This window comes from Esox lucius, chromosome 22 (genome assembly GCF_011004845.1).
Source record: "Esox lucius isolate fEsoLuc1 chromosome 22, fEsoLuc1.pri, whole genome shotgun sequence".
Taxonomy (NCBI): Eukaryota; Metazoa; Chordata; class Actinopteri; order Esociformes; family Esocidae; genus Esox; species Esox lucius.
In genome coordinates this window covers 20,587,168-20,603,516 of record NC_047590.1, presented here as the reverse complement: position 1 = coordinate 20,603,516, position 16,349 = coordinate 20,587,168, and positions in this window count along the sequence as shown.

Sequence of the window (16,349 nt, the reverse complement as noted above, 5' to 3'; positions counted from 1 at the left end):
GTCACTAAACACTTTTGAGCATTGTGTTAAACTGACTAACGTTTTTTATTAAGTTTACCTCCACCAGAAATCATCTATGAGCTGTTAGCGTTTGCCACTGGCCGTTTGAACAGCTTATTAGCCAGTAATAGGATTGCTGGTATGTACTAACTTCTTAGGAATAATCATAAGAATTTAGCAATTTCTAGCGAGACTGAAGATGAACTTTTCCATGCCAGAAACAGTCGCAATATAACACAATATTGCGTCTATACACAAATTCAGGATTTAGCCAGCGAAGTTTTCGTCAATACGGAATAATTCACAATGCGTATTTCGCTTCGCGAGACATGAACTCGGGACCTATAAGTCCGCTTCCTTAACCATAATTTCAGAAGTTCCGCGGCTCTGGAGTGCAGTTCATGCAGTTATTCTAAACTACTATAAGACATCCCACATTCACTGCTATGGACCTACATTTGTGCACAGGCCATTTAAAGGCCATGCAAAAGTGATTCACTGATTGAACCAATTTTCAGTTCATGAGTCGCAGATCACTAGTTTACATACACTATGTAGACTGTGCTGTAGGCTAATTGACAAAATTTGAGTCAACTGGAGGTCTATCTTTGGATGTGTTTTAAGGCCTACCTTGGATGTATTTTAAGGTGTTCATATTGCTCGGGAAGGAGACGTGTTCTGTCTCCTAGATATGAATGTACTTTGGTGCGGAAAGTGCAATACCAGAAGCAAAGGACATTGTGAAGATGCTGGAGGAAACAGGTACTAACATATCTACAGTGGGGCAAAAAAGTATTTAGTCAGCCACCAATTGTGCAAGTTCTCCCACTCAAAAAGATAAGAGAGGCCTATAACTATGAGAGACAAAATGAGAAAAAAAATCCAGAAAATCACATTGTAGGACTTTCAATGAATTTATTGATACATTATGGTGGAAAATAAGTATTTGGTCAATAACAAAATTTAATCTCAATACTGTTATATACCCTATTTTGGCAATGACAGAGGTCAAACATTTTTTGTAAGTCTTCACAAGGTTTTCACACACTGTTGCTGGTATTTTGGCCCATTCCTCCATGCAGATCTCCTCTAGAGCAGTGATGTTTTTGGGCTGTCACTGGGCAACACAGACTTTCAACTCCCTCCAAAGATTTTCTATGGGGTTGAGATCTGGTGACTGGCTAGGCCACTCCAGGACCTTGAAATGCTTCTTACAAAGATACTCCTTCGTTGCCCGGGTGGTGTGTTTGGGATCATTGTCATGCTGAAAGACCCAGCCATGTTTCATCTTCAATGCCCTTGCTGATGGAAGGAGGTTTTCACTCAAAATCTCACGATACATGGCCCCATTCATTCTTTCCTTTACACGGATCAGTCGTCCTGGTCCCTTAGCAGAAAAACAGCCCCAAAGCATGATGTTTCCACCCCCATGCTTCACAGTCGGTATGGTGTTCTTTGGATGCAACTCAGCATTCTTTCTCCTCATAACATGACGAGTTGAGTTTTTCTCAAAAGGTTCTGTTTTGGTTTCATCTGACCATATGACATTCTCCCAATCCTCTTCTGGACCATCCAAATGCTCTCTAGCAAACCTCAGACGGGCCTGGACATGTACGTCTGCAGGATTTGAGTCCCGGGTGGCGTAGTGTGTTACTGATGGTAGTCTTTGTTACTTTGGTCCCAGCTCTCTGCAGGTCATTCACTAGGTCCCCCCGTGTGGTTCTGTGATTTTTGCTCAATGTTCTTGTGATCATTTTGACCCCACGGGGTGAGATCTTGCGTGGAGCTCCGGATCGAGGGAGATTATCAGTGGTCTTGTATGTCTTCCATTTTCTTATAATTGCTCCCACAGTTGATTTCTTCACACCAAGCTGCTTACCTATTGCAGCTTCAGTCTTCCCAGCCTGGTGCAGGTCTACAATTTTGTTTCTGGTGTCCTTTGACAGCTCTTTGGTCTTGGCCATAGTGGAGTTTGGAGTGTGACTGTTTGAGGTTGTGGACAGGTGTCTTTTATACTGATATCAAGTTCAAACAGGTGCCACTAATACAGGTAACGAGTGGAGGACAGAGGAGCCTCTTAAAGAAGAAGTTACAGGTCTGTGAGAGACAGAAATTTTGTCTTTCATAGTTGAAATGTACCTATGATGAAAATTACAGGCCTCTCTCATCTTTTTAAGTGGAAGAACTTGCACAATTGGTGCCTTACTAAATACTTTTTTGCCCCACTGTATATCCACAGTAAAACAATTCCTATATCGACATAACCTGAAAGGCCGGTCAGCATGGAGGAAGCCACGACTCCAAAACCGTCATAAAAATGCTAGACTGCGGGTTGCAACTGCACACGTGGACAAAGATTGTACTTTTTGGAGAACAGTCCCTTGGTCTGAACTGTTTGGCCATAATGACCTGGAAATGGTTAAGTAAGCTACATAGCAGGGCATCCTCTAGCATATTGTATAACATGTTATACAGCTTAAAAACCTAAACAAACCAAAAAAAATGCAGTCTACACACATTAGTAATGCATCTTAAGTAAGCTGCAATCTTTCCAAACCCTAAGTAGTCGGTGGGGATTTCAGCCGGATTTCACTACTTGGACATTTTGGGTCCTAGATTCATTTCTGTAACAGATACAACCTATTATGATGTATCCTGGTAATCACAACCCCCTTGGCTTCAATAAAAACATATAAAAACAGACTTTTCTGCCATTCAGCATAAAGATTTTTTTCTTTAAAGCATTATAAAGAATTGTGTCAATGGTATTTCCTCATACTTTCATGCCTTTACTATCAAATTACACTGTATTGGGTTGAAAATAATGAAATAATGAAATAATAGAAGGTAAAAAATATAGGCACCCACAAAAAAATTTGGTTCTTCTACCTGGAAATAAAACACAATAAAATGAAAGATAAGTATCTTATATCACTTCTTTTTGCATTTAATGACGCAGAACACTAGATCGCTAGTTACGTTTGGACTTATATAATTTATAAACACAGAAAAATTACCCTAATTCTTCCCAAAAACTCAAGAACACCCCCATACTATGTTGACTAAATATTTATTTTTATATCATATTTATAATACAAACGATGTATTATGGTTCAAAACATCATATGTAGTGATGTACACCCTTGTAATCCCTATTCTTGTCTACACATTAGCCTTTCTAAGATGCATGGTCAATGTCGTTGCCTGGTGAAAAGTTCCCATAGCAACCCAAACAATACACAGACAACCCAAATTATACACGGACAACCCAAATTATACACGGAACGCTTCACGAGAGTGGCTACAAATAATATACCATTGAAATCGGACGATTATGACGATTCTATTTTTCTAAATATTTATGCAAATGAGCACTGTCCGCGGATCCGCGGATGTCGACTATGTAAGGTTAAATGTAATACATTGCTATGTAACTAACCTCACCCATGAAGGTTACGGCTCAGACTTCACTAAACCCACTGACACCAGAATATTCTAAAGGGGGTGTGGCTGAGTGTGATTCTACCTCATTTCCACTCTCTTTTGGAGCCAATAAACTCATCCAGACAGTTTTACGATTTCTTCTTTCTAAATATACATTTAACTTCGTCATGCTAACGTTTCGAAAAACTGTCTAGATGAGTTATTGGTTCCAAACAGAAATGAAAAAGGTAGAATCATGCTGCCACTAAACTGTTTTTTAAAAGGATATATAAAAACAGGGGGCACCAGGAGGGCATTTTGCACCATAGAGGCATCCCATGAGGGCACATTGTCTTGCTTGTAGGAGCCAACATTGGTTGTAGCATATAGGGCATGGTACTGCATCACATGTTTCCCATTGGAAAGGCACCCATTAGGACACTTAATCACATTTCCTCACACATAGGGGCATCCGTGAGTACACTGCATCACCATATTTCCACTGGAAGGGCACCCATTAGTGCACTGCATCATGTTTTCTCCACTGAAAGGGTGCCCAGAGGGCACTTATTCAAAATGTTTTAACAGGAGCACCTTGAAGGGCTACTTGGGGCACCATGTCAGAAGAAAACCCTCCCCTAAGTCCACTAGTGCACAGGTGTCAAACCGGTTCCACAAAGGGCCGAGTGTCTGCAGGTTTTTGTTTTTTCCTATAAATTGGTTCCTAGTTCATACCTACACAACCAGGTCAGGGTAGAAACTAACCAATCAGTGACCTAATTAACCAATCAAGAGAGAGCAAAAACCTGCAGACACTCGGCCCTCCGTGGAACCGGTTTGAAACCTCTGCACTAGTGTCTGGGAGTATCACCCATTCATGTCATTCAGTGAAGGGTGATCAGCTCCTGGGTACAGATTAGCGCCTGCCTTGCAGTGTGCAGATTAAGTAGAAGTAAAAAACAAGTAAATACAGTAGTCATTTCAGTTTGTGAGTTTAAAATGCCTCTATTTGTATAGACTCAGAGACAGTTGCTAGGCCTATTTAATATTAATTAGCCCCCTAAATAAATAAATATATCAGTCAATATATTTTCTGTGTGATTCCTTTTTTCGTCAACCGTTCCATCACATCTTAAACAGCTTACAAATTGTGTAGAAATTGTATAGAAACGTGTTCATTGGGCAGCGTGTTTGGTTGAGTTTGATGCTTTGAACATCTCCCTACAATCGGCCACACCCATTATTGTCCGTTTCTAGTGGTCGAAGAAGTAAATCCTTTCAAGTTCAAAATGTGTGTACGTTTTGCTAATCAATATAACATTTGCGCTAGCCCACCACCATTTGTTATAGAAATGTATGGCGGTAAACAATTTTTTTTTGAGAATTTCAAAATGTCATGTATGGACATTGTTTTAGACAAGTTGCAATTAGTGAAATTCGACTAGCGCGACAGACCAGACCTAATGTAATATCAAAGCATTCTTTTTTTGCTAGACTGCGTAAGCGGAGCCTCTCAAGAAGAGCAAATGCTACAATATTTATTCATTTTAATTGTGGGCCCGCTGAACTAGGCTTGCCTGATTCCTTTTTCTGGTTTCTTTACCGGAAGGCAAGAAACCTAGCTACAACTTTCTCGTAGACACTTCAGACTGCGATCTATTATTTGTAATACAAATAAAAAGCAATTATAGTAATTCTACAAAATAGTAAGGTGGCCAATAATCGGCACAGTGGCCGATAATAGGGTGTTGTATTTTTTAGCTACATCACTAACCAACAACCTGAAAATATTAGTATAGATTATAATCTGTCTGAATTAGCCTACATGAAATTTCGCTGATTATTTTATAGAACCAGGTAGATGATCCAGCTTTCTATGTAATCCATCAAAGGTGTCACAGTAATTTATTATTGGTGAAACAAAATAAAAACGATATCCTTGACCAGAAGCGTTGCTAGGATTTGTTGTGATGCCGCATGTTGTTCTAACCAACGTCTTACTGGTTTTTATTATTAGGCCTACATTGAATTGTGACATCTTTCTGGAACATGAAATATTCCCAAACAACAGAAGATTATTTATTTTTTTGGTACCAAATCATCCCTAGTATCTATCTCATTGTCCTCTGGGTTTATTTTCTTAATCAATCCTGTTCCTCTCCCTGACAGCAAGCACTACTCTTCTTTCACAGTACGCCCTACGCCGCAAAATTTGGTGTTCAGAGTGCCTGCACAGCTAATATGTGTTTTTACTTCATTGGGTTGTTGTTGCTTTTACTTTCGTTAGCTTTAGAGCCATCACAGAATTGGGATATTTTAAGAATACTCACTTTAACTAACTTTAAATAAATTGGAGCTAGTGAGAGGCATTATCAGAACAATGTTGTATAGTTTGACTGACCGATTTGATTGTAAGAGCGCTTGTAGGTATGTGGTGACTGACACGATAGTGCCATTTGCATGCCAGAATCCAACCTTCATACTGTAGCAAACCATATGGGCTAAAGGCATAGGAACTGAATGTGCGATACTGAGTTCTAGGTTTATCGGGGTGTTACGGTAATCAGAAGGGGGAAGGTGGGGGGGGCTGGACTGGGGTTTCTGGAAGTGGGACATATAGCAGGTGAGTTGATCTTTCGTTCTTTTTTGGAAGTGTGCCTCAGCAAAAGACATTCTCCAGCACTTCATACTAAGACTGGCTAATGTTTTAGGGCTAGGTTTATTGTTATGTGCTGCTATCCTAATATCCACATGTGTCATATTCTATTAAAACGCAGTAACTAAGATTCATTCTCCTTGCCTTATTTGGAATCAGCTGAACTAGACGGTCGGGAAACCTGTAAACGCCGCAATATTAATAATCTGAATAATTATTGGCAAACTGATCGAAACAGTTGGCAAACTGATTCTAAAACCAACTCCCAATAAATTGTACACAAAAATACGAATATGAATCTAGTGCAGATGGCACACCAGTAAAATAATATATTTTGATTGAGCATAAAAATTTAATAAAAAGCCAAAATTGCTGCTTTCTGCAGTTTCGAAATCGCATATGTTCAAATTGTGATTTCAATATGATTTCGATTAAGTGCAGCCCTACTCTTCAGCTGCACTTCTTATATTGCTCTTAGAATAATGATTCAAAAAATCTTATATTCATAGCTGCCAGAATCAGATGGCAATGACAAACCCTGTAACCCGTGCACACTATTTCTCTCGGCGGGCTCACACAAATTCCAAATCTACCACTTGAATGACACACAGAGGACCCAAAACATTTGCACTTTAATGCATGATCAGAATTAAAGATGAATAGATAAGGTAATTTTTTGAGTTTCAGCTGTTTTTGTACCAGTTCATTATTATTATTATTAGTGTTACAGCAGTTTACTGTGCGGAAATCAAATCAAAAGGTGGTTCAACAAAGTATTAGTTTAAGGGTGTGCACACTTATGCAACCAAGTTATTGTGTTTTAAATTTTTCCCCCTCAAAGATTAGTTTTTTTTTCAATTGAATTGTCCACATTATAGGTCACATTATAGTTGGAAAACGTTCTGACATGATTTATCTTTGTCTCGTTCTTTTACATCACAAGAACCTGGCATTTAAACAGGGGTGTGTAGACTTTTTATATCCACTGTATGTTTTGATTGTAAGGTAACTTGGATGGTCATTCTCACTGTTTTGAATTCCTAATATAATAAGATGTTTACAAATGGGGTTCATGGTGACTGGCTTAGTTTATCTCTTTTTACTATGCCTGCCTATGCGTCGCTCCCTTTCTTAGATTTCAGGACATGGCAGCACACCACTTTTGTATTCCTCCCTCACTGATTATGCTTACACATATGTTTTTGTTAGCACTATCCTGTAATGTATTGCATTGCTTGATGTTACCATTGACAATTTGTATTATAATCCCTAATAATTTTTCTCATTCTTGACATTATTCATGTTTTATGCTTGCATAAATGCAATCTAAAATAAGAGCCTGATACAGTTTAATTTATGAATACTTTTGCATAGTACTCAAAGGCTTTCAAGTTACATATGAGAATTATTACTTTACTGCAACCGACCCTGGTATTGAAATGAGGGTGTAGTGTGAGATTCAGTGTGTAGAGGTGTAGCCCAATGAACAGAAATAAGGTGAAAAAAATGATGGGATCCTCTATCTTGTTAACAGATGTTTCTAATGGTGTGTATTCCATCTTTAGTAACTACCACATAACATTGCTGTAAGATTGGGGCAGTAGTTAGCTTAGGTGCTAGATCATCTTACCAGTTAGTGAAAGGCTGATTGATCAATTCCGTTAGCAAAGCATTTAAACCAAATTGCTGCACTTTTTTCTGTAAATATAAATGTGTTCTAACACAACTTTCCCACAAGTAAGTGATGTCCTCACAAATAAATGAGCATACAGAAACAAAAGTGCACATACACTCACCTAAAGGATTATTAGGAACACCTGTTCAATTTCTCATGAATGCAATTATCTAATCAACCAATCACATGGCAGTTGCTTCAATGCATTCAGGGGTGTGGTCCTGGTCAAGACAATCTCCTGAACTCCAAACTGAATGTCAGAATGGGAAAGAAAGGTGATTTAAGCAATTTTGAGCGTGGCATGGTTGTTGGTACCAGACGGGCTGGTCTGAGTATTTCACAATCTGCTCAGTTATTGGGATTTTCACGCACAACCATTTCTAGGGTTTACAAAGAATGGTGTGAAAAGGGAAAAACATCCAGTATGCGGCAGTCCTGTGGGTGAAAATGCCTTGTTGATGCTAGAGGTCAGAGGAGAATGGGCCGACTGATTCAAGCTGATAGATGAGCAACTTTGACTGAAATAACCACTTGTTACAACCGAGGTATGCAGCAAAGCATTTGTGAAGCCACAACACGCACAACCTTGAGGCGGATGGGCTACAACAGCAGAAGACCCCACCGGGTACCACTCAACTTCACTACAAATAGGAAAAGAGGCTACAATTTGCACGAGCTCACCAAAATTGGACAGTTGAAGACTGGAAGAATGTTGCCTGGTCTGATGAGTCTCGATTTCTGTTAAGACATTCAGATGGTTGAGTCAGAATTTGGCGTAAACAGAATGAGAACATGGATCCATCATTCCTTGTTACCACTGTGCAGGCTGCTGGTGGTGTAATGGTGTGGGGGATGTTTTCTTGGCACACTTTAGGCCCCTTAATGCCAATTGGGCATCGTTTAAATGCCACAGCCTACCTGAGCATTGTTTCTGACCATGTCCATCCCTTTATGACCACCATGTACCCATCCTCTGATGGTTACTTCCACAGGATAATGCACCATGTCACAAAGCTTGAATCATTTCAAATTGGTTTCTTGAACATGACAATGAGTTCACTGTACTGAAATGGCCCCCACAGTCACCAGATCTCAACCCAATAGAGCATCTTTGGGATGTGGTGGAACGGGAGCTTCGTGCCCTGGATGTGCATCCCACAAATCTCCATCAACTGCAAGATGCTATCCTATCAATATGGACCAACATTTCTAAAGAATGCTTTCAGCACCTTGTTGAATCAATGCCACGTAGAATTAAGGCAGTTCTTAAGGCGAAAGGGGGTCAAACACAGTATTAGTATGGTGTTCCTAATAATCCTTTAGGGGAGTGTATGTTTCTTTAGACACAACTGCAAACTTCAGGGAGTAGGGCATTCAGTTAGTTGTTCTGATGGAAGGTTGTGATGTCATCGTTCCAGCTTGAGTCATAATTGAACAGCAACACCTGTGACTTTCTTCGAACAACTATTGATTTGTGCATTTTGTTAAGAAAATAAGTTGTTCAATTAAGTTAAAAAGAAGAGTGGAGTCGCCGTAATCATAATTTACTACTCTAGTTTTATTTTGCTGAATAAAATAGATGTCACCTCAGCCTCTAACCTTAAATAAATTAAACTTCAGCTGGTCAAACACAGAGCGTCCTTTGTATTTTCAACATCATCTTTATTTTCATGTCATGCATTGATGACTAAACAAAATACAAATCTCCAGATTTAACAATTTGCCAAAGTTGAAGCAATATAATTACATTTTAATTACACCATGTCCTTGTGTGTTTGTTATGAACCCACAGCTTGATGTTTTTAATTACAGAATGTGGTGGCTTAGCTGCAGAGTTGGGGAGTAATGAATTACACGTAATCCTACTTGCCGTGTAATCCATTACATGTAACTGATTATGAAAAACTGTGACTGCAATCTGTTACACTGTCAGCAAAAAATATATAATTGGATTATAGATATTTTTGAGTTTTGGTTACTTCTTGGATTACTTAGAAAATCAGGAAAGATTAGTGTAGAAAATAATCAGACGTTGTCAAAAGTTCCTTCAAATATTTTGGTTTACTGAGCATGTCTGGTCTCTTGAGACTAAATTTTAAAATTGTAAAAATTCTGTGTAACATTCGACACGAAATTACAGTGAATAATGTAATTACCCACTTTTAAGTTAAAGTTCAATACAGTAGCCAATAGGCTATTTTGGCTGTCTGAGCATACCGCATTTTCAAAATAGAAATAGCTTTTGATTTACATGTGCTTTTATGTGGCATTGAATAGGGCATTACATTCAATGAAAATGTTTTATATTAGCGCTCTGTATCACATTATCCCACCACTTTAGAAAATAAACCACGAAAATCCATTATAATCACTATGCAGAGAATTAGACAGTGTAGGCTACCGTCTGGTTATTGACTTATTTACAGTATACAACCAAGCTTATATTTAAAATACATCACTGCCGTATCCTAGAAATTATTGGTCTTGAGTCAGAAATCTATCAAGGTCTTTTATTTTTATATGCATGGGATACAGCCATACTGGGATGGCTATAAATAATGGAAATTGAAGTATCTAGGTACAACATGCTGATTTTGTGTGCCTATACAATGTGCTACTCCGCTCTAACTATACATTCATTTCCTTATGTGGTAAAAACATACATTGTCTACTCAGTGTCCACTCCCAATACTCCTATTCCTTCACAATGAATTACAAACCTTTCACAGCATATTAAATGGTAACAATATAGAAACTAATAAACGATAGAAAAGTATCATATTTAGTTTTCATGTTTACATTTCCACCACATTCACTCTTTTTGTCTATACAAAATATAACTCAACTAAATTGGAAATGTTCTGTCATCTCCTTTCACCTTCATTTCATTTCCCCAATCATTATCATCAATAATAAAATTATACATATCCTCTTCGCCATGAGGAGCATGGCGCGGGAAGTCAGGAATGTCATTCATCTGGCCCTCCTGGTCAGAACACCATTTGGTTCAGGAGCAGACAACAGTTCCTGCATAGTGATTGTACATCTGTAATAGGAATAGTCATACAAACACAAAACCTGAAATAAGAAACAATTAACCACAGAGTTATAAAGAAAATATAAGTGTAAAACAAAAAATTATTGATTGCCACGGAAAAAACCACACGCAACCAGAAAAAACAGATCCTACTCATTTGGTAAGTTTTCAATACAAATTTGATCTAGTAAATCCTTCAAATTGTTAATGAGTTATATCAGAATCTTTGGAGGGGGCCAATGTTCACCTATTAGACTATGAACCCCACTTATTTTGCTAAGATGTAATCTAACGGCACACAATTGTGCATAGAGACTAAATGGTTGGCTTGAATGGTTGGGACTAAACCATCAGTGGTAAAGTTTACTATGGTTTCTAATTCATAAGCTACTTCGTCTATAAGATGAAAGGTCTTACAAGCACCATACCAAGGAACAATACCACCTGCAAGCATATTACCAGCAGTCATTTGCCAGGGATCGTGGGGCACGGAGGTAGGTTTAGCCAAGTCACAACGTGGTAAAACACAACAGATGCTCTTAGGGTAACTAAAGCACAACACCTGGGCCGGCCCTTTGGAAGGAATATGCCGTTGGATTGCACACCCAATAAAGATCATAGACAGTTAGTGCCCCCAATGGGGATGGGGATACAGAGGCAGCCTTCCATTAGTATTTAGTGAACTGCAAATGAAAAGTGTATAGATGATTGTACAGTACGGGCGCCTAAAGAAATGTTAATCAGGGTTTCAGATACTGTTTAAACGTGATGGTGTTTTAAACCTCAATGTGATGGTAATATCTGCTACACTAGATTACCCCATTATCTATGTTATCATTGGTGTTATAGAAACATATGGGCAATTTACAGTTGAAGTCTGAAATGTACATACACTTTGATTGAAGTCATTAACACTCATTTTTTAACCACTCCCCAGATTTCATGTTCACAAACTATAGATTTAGCAAGGCGGTTAGGACTTCTACTTTGTGCATGACAAGTCATTTTTCCAACAATTGTTTACAGGAAGATTACTTCACTCATAATTCACTATATCACAATTCCAATGGGTCAGATGCTTACACACACTAAGTTGACTATGCCATCATACAGCTTTGAAAATTCCAGAAAATTATGTCATGGCTTTAGAAGCTTCTGAAAGGCTAATAGACATTATTTGAGCCAGTTGGAGGTGTCCCTGTGGATGTATTTCAAGGCCTACTTTCAAACACTTTGCTTGAGATCATGGGAAAATCAAAGAAATCAGCCAAGACCTCAGTAAAGAAAAAGGTAGATCTCCACAAGTCTGGTTCATCCCTGGGAACAATTTCCATCTGTACAAACAAGAGTATGCAAGAATAAACACCATGGGACCATGCACCTGTCATGCCGCTCAAGGTTTTGGAATGGCCATTCTATAGAATATATGTGGGCAGAACTGAACAAGCATGTCCAAGCAAGGAGACCTACAATCCTGACTAAGTTACACTAGTTCTGCCAGGAGGAATCTGACAAAATTCACAAATTATTGTGGGAAGCTTTTGGAAGGCTACCCAAAACACTTGACCCAAGTTTAACAAGTTAAAGGCAATGCTACCACATACTAGTTGAGTCCATGTAAACTTTTGACCCACTGGGAATGTGATGAAGGAAATAAAAGCTAAAATCCATAATTCGCCCTACTATTTTTCTGACATTTCACATTCTTAAAATAAAGTGGTGATCCTAAATGACCTAGGACTAGGATTAAATGTCAGGAATTGTGAACAACTGAGTATAAACAACCCTGTTTCTGAAATAGTTGGGACGCTGAGTAAAATGCTAATAAAAACAGATTGCAATGATGTGCAAATCATTTATCCCTACATTTAATTGAAAATGTGCAAAGACAACGTTGAGAAACATTATTCTTAAATTGTTGTACTATTTGCCCACGCAGTCTTTCACAGAGTGCTGAACCCCTTCTAATCCTCACTTCTAACAGATCCATTCTCTCTGGAATGATCTTTTAATACCCAATCATGTTACTGACCTGTTGCCAATTTATCTTATTAGTTGTGTGATATTCCACCAGGGAATATGCAGCAGCCAAAAATAATAGACAGTTTTTGATGCATTGTTTAATCACAGCGCTATCTATACATCCTACGATTCCCCATGTAGTGCATCAATTCTCCCGCTAAAAAATCTTCTGTTGAGTATCGTAATTGTTTAAAATCTAATACTTGTAAATTTGCTTGTTAATGCTAGAGCACTTGTTGTGCCTAACATCATTAGCATCCATTCTCAAGTACCGTCTGATAGGTATTTCACTGTGATTATGTAACACCAAAGAGACCAGAGTTGGAATAAGACCTATTTTCAGAGTTTATTTACCAGAAAGGGCAATCCACAGTCAGGTAGTCCAGAAACAGGTCCAATGGGGGCAAGGATCGTAGTCCAAAAGGCAAGTGATCAGTCAAACCGGTGAAATCCTCTAGATATGTAATTGCTCAGAAATGCTTTCCAGAACAGACAATACGACTTTCCATGGGACACAGGGAGATCAGGAGTAATAATACACAGACATCACGATGGCTAACAAGACACAGGTGTGCAGGAATTTGTGAGACAATGGCAAATGGTAGTAGTAGGAGTGGTGCAAAAAGGAGGGCAGAGACAGTAAACCATCTGGGAGATTAACAGGGGGTAGGAGTTCTGAGTGTCTTTTGGGACATTTCAATATGCAGGGGAAGAGGAGCGCCGAGTTGTGACAGATTAATTTGGCCCACCTTTTTGTTTTGTTTTTATTTGAATATCCCTGTACATTTGCATTTACAGGTAAATGGAAAAGGTGGATTCGGACTTAGTTGCCATAGGGGGAACATTCAGTTCTCTGTCAGGTTCTTCCATTGTCTGGATGCCTTTGTACCTTTACAGGGGAACACTGATACAGTATTACAACAATTTGTTGTTTTGTTTCCCCTCCAAGGAGGCTTGTGATACTTTGTCTTTACTACCTTCCTAGGTAGTTGGTGCCATCCTACATTTTGTGAATATCCTACTTTAGCGAGCTCTTCTGCTCAAAAATTCTAAAAGCTATTGCTTACAATCACAGACTCTCTATCTACTGTCAATTCCAACTGTCCGCACAGAGAAGGGCAGAAAAGCTTTTAGGGTTGCTGCTCCTACAACATGGAATGGTCTTCAATCTGAACAAAAAATGTAGGACTTTGTAGCACTGGGTGTTTTTAAAGACAAATTTAGAAAAATGGAAAATGGCCTATCTACATGTCAGTGCTTTTAATATTGTGCATCTTTGTTGCTGTATTTATTTTTATTGGCGCTGGTTGGTGTATTTTCATTTCTCTTTTTGTGTTGAGTATTTTAAATTAGTTTTGGTTTGTGATACTGTAGTGTAATGGGAAATGTCTGTTGAGGAAGAGTGGAAGTATATTCGACAGAGGCGCATCTGGCCCCACCAAGTCTCCAACATACCTTGGTGATGTTAATCAAGGGTCCTGCATATGCAATATTATGCAATATGATATTGTGGACACTTATCTGTAGTTTTTGGATTTCCTCTTATCCCCAAAAATTGCACGATTTTCTGATATGCTGCATTGTACTGTACAGGTTATGGATCAAACTTCACAAGAACATTGTAGAAATGATTGTCCTTATTCCATGTCTGGCAACACCCCGTCCATTCAATAATTTCGCATTGATTATGTGGGACAGTTCCTGTCCTTTGTGTTCATTGTATTTGCCAAGGTAAAGTAATGCTAGTGACTATTTGGGGAAGTGTTTTAGATATGTCTGATTTTAGGATAAATAACTATGTCTCTAAAAAGTTACAGTTAAGACACCCAACACGTGTTGTAGTAATATTTAGGAGTTTGTCATTGTTAAAGAGACCTCCCAACACGTTGTGTTGTAGTCATATTTGGGAGTTTGTCCTCGTTAAAGAGACCTCCCATCATGTCATATTTAGGAGTCGATCATTAACAGAATCTCCTAGTACTCATTTGTGCTATATTGTGTCTTATGTGTCTTACTGTATACTTTTAGACTAGTTGGGATGATGTTGAATTGTGTTGGTATGTAACTATATTATGTATTGTAACTTTGATTACTTGATTGGAATAAATTGTATTACTTTGGAATATAGATTACTAGAGCACTCCTCTTTCATCTTCATACTCAAGCTTGTAAGGCTACTGATAATCACACACATGTAAGTCGAAGTGACCAGACATGGCATCCATGAGTTCTGGGTCTCTGAACAGTCTGGGTGGTCCCAGGGACACATGCCATTGTGGGCATCCCTAAGTTCTGGGTCTAGTTTGGTCCCAGTGTTAGAAATCAGCCGTTTTGAATAGTGGTTGAAGTAATTCAATTATTTATTGCAGCATTTGATAGTCTACTGTTCATGATGTTACAGACTCAATACTGTCTTACAAACTCGTCCTCATCTAACTCAATCTCAAATAAATGTGACCTGTCCAGTAGTGGTGCAACGGATCGTCATTGATCCGTGATCTGTTAGGATCAATATCTTCGGTTCGGCACACACGTGATCCGCGGATTGATTTCTGAATCTGTTCAGTCCACACACAGCGTGGTCATGGTGAGCGGAGGAACGGAGGAGCTTGAACGCCCCGCGTCATTTAAATCCCCTGTATGGGAGCATTTTGGCCTCCCAGTCAAATATAATGATGAAGGAAAGAGGTTAGTGGATAAAACCGTGACGGTGTGTAGGCACTGTGGCACAAGAAAGCCATATGAGAGTGGAAACACATCAAGCATGGCCACGCATTTGAAGCGATTTGAAGCAGTGTTTCACTGACGGGTGAAAGCTGCTCAACAACCGCTTATCATTTAAGCAGCCCCTTGTTGCACAATCAGACGCTATCGGTGTGTTTATAGGTGCAGACATGAGTAAAACGAGGGGCTTTAAACATACGCTGAAAAAGCTTGAGCCACGTTACGACATCCCGTCGCGCACCCACTTCAGTGAAAAGATTGTGCCAGATCTTTATGAGCAGAAGAAAAAAGTTGAGGATGAACTATCCCGAGCATCCTCTGTTGCGCTCACGACAGACGGGTGGACGACCAGTCGGAGAGCTATGTGTCGATAACCGCTCACTTCATCACAGCTGACTGGGAGATGAGAAGTCCGGTGCTGCAGACACGCCCCCTCTACGAGAGTCACACAAGCACTCATCTTGCGCAGGTACTGACACAAGCAGTGGAGGAATATGAAGATAAAGAGGCCCAGTACTAGTAATATCCCAGTCACAACTGATAATGCCAAAAATCTAATAAATGCAGTGAATGAGGCAGGACTGGGCCCACAGATTAATTTGGCATCACAGAAGGGAATCTCAGTAAATAGGATGGACCGCCTCCTTGGGAGGATCAGGAAAGTGGTTTCCTACTTCCACTGAAGCACAACAGCTGCTCATGTGCTTAAGACAACGCAAGAAATGCTAAAGCTTCCTACTGTTGTTAAAAATATATTATGCCTTGTGCACTTTAAGTTGATTTTATATATTTTAATTTAATAATTTAAGTGT